This window comes from Pinus tabuliformis, chromosome J, assembly GCF_031772625.1.
Source record: "Pinus tabuliformis cultivar Carrire ecotype Pingquan chromosome J, CPIR1, whole genome shotgun sequence".
Taxonomy (NCBI): domain Eukaryota; kingdom Viridiplantae; phylum Streptophyta; class Pinopsida; order Pinales; family Pinaceae; genus Pinus; species Pinus tabuliformis.
In genome coordinates, this window is record NC_142295.1 from 231,427,336 (window position 1) to 231,433,334 (window position 5,999).

Genomic DNA, 5,999 nt, shown 5'->3' on the forward strand with positions numbered 1-5,999 from the left:
TAATTAATGATGTACTACATTGTTTTATAGATTCATTTGTTATTGTCTATTTGGATGATATACTGGTATATAGTTCTACCTGGGAGGAGCATATTTCACATTTGACGTAGGTGCTGGAAACATTGAAGAAGCACCAGTTGCTGGAAAATCTCAAGAAGTGCACGTTTGCGCAACAGTCCTTGGTGTATTTGGAATATGTGATCGGTGGAGGAGAATTGAAGATAGATCCTTCCAAGATGGAGGCCATTTGAAATGGTTGGTGCCTAATAATGTTACTGAGGTTAGGAGTTTCATTGGAGCATACTGAGGAAATTCATAGCCTCGTTTTTAGCAGTAGCAACACCGCTCCATGCCATAATAGCAAGTGGCAAGAGTTTCCAGTGGGGAAAGGTCAGCAGAAGGCTTTTGATGAGTTAAAGAAGAAGATCAGTGAAGCACTAGTTCTGGCATTACCAAACTTGTAGTGGCCCTTTGAAGTGGAGACAGATATGAGTGGGTATGCTATGGGAGTTGTCTTCATGTAGGGAGGAAGGCCTATATGTTACCATTCTAAACTTTTTCATGGGGTAGTGCTTCACTACCCTACCTATGAGAGGTCCTGTGAAGTTTTCATTCTAGTACAATACACTGGTTGGGTGGCCACGCGACGATCCCGAGTTTTTCAGGCCAAACGACCCGCCCTTAGAATGTACTGGTGATATACCACAGCAACCGCAGCTCCAATCAGCGGACCAACCCAGAATATCCACTGTAATACATTCAATCCATTAAACGATAAGTCAACATCAAATTTCATTTCTATACATAGAAATCTCCTTTTGAGGTTATTTAGATAAGTAAAATGTAATGCTTCCAAAGAGAGAATTATAGATAAATCTTACAAGGTCGTCCCATGATTTTTGATGACCGTATATCACAGCGGGGCCAAAGCTCCTGGCAGGGTTGATGCCTGTGCCTGTGATGGGAATGGTTGCCAAATGGACCAAGAATACCGCTAACCCAATTGGAATGGGAGCCAAAACCTGCATTAACCAATTAGTCATATTAGTAATTTCCAACAGTGAATGAGTATTTAATAACACCAATTGGTTCATATATATTGATCTGGATTTAAGCAGGAACGCAATAGATTACAGAGATAACCATAAATATAGAGATGCGATAACCATAAAAATAGAGATGCAGCGGAAATAATACTTCATTTCATTAATGGAGAATATTGAAATATGCTTACAAATAGAAATAAACCAGCTAGGGCGATGGTAGCTTATCTCTGAGAAGAGATGTGTCGGCTACATGCCTCTGAACTATTTCGAACTGTGTTACAATGAGGCTCGAGGGCCTATTTATTGTTGAGAAACAATGGAAAACCCTTCACATTCCAAAACCTAACCCTAGAAGATGAAACGCCAGATTGTGGGCCCCGTTTTTGGGTAAGTTGTTACATCAACTTCCCGGGGTCGCGAATTGGTCGTACTATCTCCGTTTGACGCGCATGATAACCCGTTGGAAATATCTCTCCGAGGACTATGACGGAAAAGACGATTTTTATCAGAAGAATTGCTGGCGGTGGATTTCCCAAAAAACATCGTTTAGGGCTTCAAAACAGCTTCGGAAGTTTAGGACCCGAAAAACTGCTAAAAATAGTAAACTATGCTATAATTAAGGAAATTGAAGAATTGAAAGAGACAGTTGTGGGGGTCCAAATGGGATAGGTGGGTGGCCTCCAACATCCACATGGATCATTCCTCCCCCCTTAGGAAGCAATGGTCCCCATTGCGTTGAGTTCCACCCTAAGATGAGGGAGCTTCTGGTGAGCTGGGTCTCTGGTGAGCTGTTCTGCAATCTTTGATGTGTCCAGAAATGGTGGGGAGCATGGTCGGCGACGGTCCACATTGAACACTCGGTGCAAGCGGAGGAATGGAGGAACGCTGTGCTTCAAAGCATTGTTTCCCGTAGCCTTGTTACTGGTGTAAGGACCATGTCGAAGTGCTCTGAGTTTCTGATGGGTTCTGGTAAGGCGCTCCCTCTGCAAATGTAACCAAACTTTGTCGTCCACCTGAAACTTGTGTGGTACCCCTCCAGGTAAGGAGAAGTTATTCCTGTGTTCTGTCACAATTGTATCCCTCTGTGGCTGCTGCTGTGTGGAGGAACCCTTCGCGGGGGTCATGGATGTAGCAACAATATTCCCCTTATTTTGGGAGCGAACCAGACAGAAAATAAATTTCCTAGTCTGTGAGATGAGCTTGCTGCCTTTCTTACCAGTAATCAAAGAGGTGGCGGTAGGTGGGGCTACCTCTGGTATCCTGTATAATGAATTATCCAAAGAAATGATGACAGCGCGAGGCCTTGACTCATACATAGCATGTCGCCTCCACAAGTATGGCTGGCCTAATAGTACATCACAAACATCCAGAGGTGTAACATCACACAATACCTCATCTGTGAAGGGCTTGATGCTATAGGGAAGGCGGCACTGCTGGCGAACTTTTAGATCTCGTCCTTTGTGAAGCCAACCGATACTGTACGGCTGTGGGTGTGGTGTAGTTGGTAGGCCCAACGGCTTCACGACCTCTGCTGAAATGACGTTCTTTTGGCTGCCACTGTCGACAATGAATTGCAGCGACGAACCCTTCACCCACATCTGTGAGTGGAAAAGCCGTTCCCCCTCCTCTGGATCTTCGGGCTCATTTTTCTGGATCTTGGCAGTAGCAACAGTGGCGTTGGGATCCACATCAATGATCTGCTTCTCTTTGTCATTCCCCTTGTCGGGTTCTAACTCAGAGTCGGAACATGCATCTGATTCGGAAGCCTTCACCTCGGCCACCAGTGACTGCTTGGTCCGACACTCACTTGTGTTATGAGTGGGACTCTTGTGGAACTCACACCACTTTCCCGTGTCCTTCTTCGGCTTCGTGGTGTTGTTCTTTTCTGACGGGTTGTCTTGGGTCACCCCGCCTTGGCTTTGTCCTTTGGGCTTTGGATTTACAGATGCAAAGTCTCGCTTCTTCTGTTTGAACTTTTGCTCGATTTTGACAGTGTATCGGTATGCTGTGCCAAGTGAGGAGATGTTCAAGAACTCCATCTCTTCTTGGATGTATCTGTGTAGGCAGCCACGGTATTTGAGTACCAGATGCAGCTCAGAATCTTTGATACCCAATTGTGTGCGAAGGGTATGAAAAATGTTTGTGAACTCCGACACATCTTGATCTCGTCCCTGCCGTAGGGTGGTCCATTTGATGTATTTGTCCTCATAGCTTTTGACAGGGTAGTACTGCTCCTTGATGGCATCCCGGAAGTCATTCAAAGTGGGTGCGGCTGAAAACAGTGAGCCTGTACTTTCATCTTTCTGTTCGCAGTAGGTTTCCCACCAGTCCTTGACGTGGGGGGCTGCTTTGAGAAGAGCGAAAACAATCTTTTCCCGACTTGAAAATTCATGAACAGAAAAATACCCATCGAGCAGATTTAACCATTTTTCTATGGCATCTGCATCTATTTGACCCTCGAAGATGGGGATTTCAAAATTTACTTGTACCTTAAATGGTGTGGCATTTCCAGAGTAACTGTTGGAAGCTAATGCATCGCCTCTAGGTAGCCGCTGAAGGATTTGGGCAAAGCTGTCCATCATCGCATTCCTTTGTCGCTCGAGGGCTTCTTCGAGCAATATTCTGATAGGATCTCCTGCCCCCTCGTCTTTCTTCTCATCTACCATGGGAGGTCGTCGAGATTTGTGAGGCTGGTCTTGCAAAGATTTGACCAATTCAAGCCCTAACTCCTTATATCCTGACCTTGTTGGGGACATGCAAAGAAAAACAGAGAAAAAGTAGACCGCTCTGATACCACTGATCCGGATTTAAGCAAGAACGCAATAGATTATAGAGATAACCATAAATATAGAGATGTGATAACCATAAAAATAGAGATGCAGCGGAAATAATACTTCATTTCATTAATGGAGAATATTGAAATATGCTTACAAATAGAAATAAACCAGCTAGGGCGATGGTAGCTTATCTCTGAGAAGAGATGTGTCGGCTACATGCCTCTGAACTATTTCGAATTGTGTTACAATGAGGCTCGAGGGCCTATTTATTGTTGAGAAACAATGGAAAACCCTTCACATTCCAAAACCTAACCCTAGAAGATGAAACGCCAGATTGTGGGCCCCGTTTTTGGGTAAGTTGGTACATCAACTTCCTAGGGTCGCGAATTGGTCGTACTATCTCCGTTTGACGCGCATGATAGCCCGTTGGAAAGATCTCTCCGAGGACTACGACGGAAAAGACGATTTTTATCAGAAAAATTGCTGGCGGTGGATTTCCCAAAAAACATCGTTTAGGGCCTCAAAATGGCTTCGGAAGTTTAGGACCCGAAAAACTGCTAAAAATAGTAAACTATGCTATAATTAAGGAAACTGAAGAACTGAAAGAGACAGTTGTGGGGGTCCAAATGGGATAGGTGGGTGGCCACCAACATCCACATGGATTATATATATAGAGAAAGAGTTTGAAGGGTGGCAAAGTATGATTTTTGTTATGTACAGGGATGTGGGAGTGGCGGGCTTTGCGCTTGGGGTCTGCTGCAGAGAAGACGGTGTAAACCAAGACGAACGTGCCAATTATCTCCGTAAGAAGGGCAGTTTCCTTGGAATAACCGAAAGATACAGAGTTGGATCCACCTGCGTTGGAGGCATATAAACTCCCCTGAATGCCCTTCACAAGGGCAGTTCCACATAGGGCACCCAGGCATTGAGCTACAATGTACAACAGGGCGCGAGGAAAAGAGACCCTCCGGGCAAGAAACAGTGCAAACGTGACTGTCGGGTTGACGTGACCCCCTGCACACACGCATTGATGATTAACGTGATATTTCAGTATATTTACATGAAATATGGAATCAGATTATGATCAGGGCTGCCGAATATGCTTGGCTTCTTATACTTGAAATTCTCGATATGCAGTATATGAGAACGTAAATCATTCCTCCGAAAGCGAAGGCTTCTCCCAACAACCCCACTCTGCCACATGTGCGTTTGGTTGCTTTGTTTTCAACAACAGTTGTGAGTGTTATGTAGAGGAAAAGCAGCGTAGCAACGAACTTAGCTATGGCGACTTTGTAGAACGACCACAACTTCAATTCTAGCGAATCCAAAAAAGGGGTGGGGTGATGATCTTCGTAATCCCTTGTCGGTTTCTCTCCGCCTTCTACTTGCATCGCTGCCATCCTGCTCTTCTCCTTAGCTTAACAGCAAAAACTGTACTGCTAATAACGGATACTCCACTGTGTGGATTTTACAGACTAAGACGGTCGGTTATATAGTACTGAGGAGACCTAACGTACCGTAGCCGTCAGATGACTGTAGAGAATAAGCGAGCTGGATTTGCTGTAACAGTCAGGGGACCAGTTTCACAAGAACCTACAGAACCTAGACATGAGTTACATTATGCACTCATGAGGCACACATACCTTGATGATTGAAGATACTAGCGTAACACTCTCATGTGCTGACAGCTAGAGCCAAGGCAAATCTATAAGTGTATGGAAACCACGTCTTTATACTGGATGGGACTCCTACACCAAATGGTGTGAGGTCTAGTTGGGACTTAATATCGGGGAGATCCCCTTGGTTGATGGATTTCTAGCACCATCAACATGTTTATAATAACAATCACTTGGGTGTATAATATCAATCATGGTCAACAATGGTCAATGATAGCCAACCATGGTTAATCATGGTCAACCATGTTTATTTTATTCTTTACAATATTTATCTTAGGGTTTATATACCTTTTGGTTTATAATATTAGTCCTTATGGTCAACCCTGGTCTAGCGTCAACCGCGTTCCAACGTCACATTGTCACATGGATTGTCTCTATATGAAAATCAACGATGGTCAACCATGCTCAATCATGTTTATTTTAGTTTTTACAATATTTATCTTAGGGTTTATATACCTTGGGTTTATAATATTAGTCCCTTGGGTTTAATAATATTCCCT

General features: G+C 44.0%; 1 pseudogene; it reads right to left on the reverse strand.

Moving 5' to 3' along the window:
* Nucleotides 1-614: 614 nt before the first annotated feature.
* LOC149226579 (aquaporin PIP2-1-like) lies at nucleotides 615-5,223 on the reverse strand (annotated as a pseudogene).
* Between the last annotated feature and the right edge of the window lie 776 nt (nucleotides 5,224-5,999).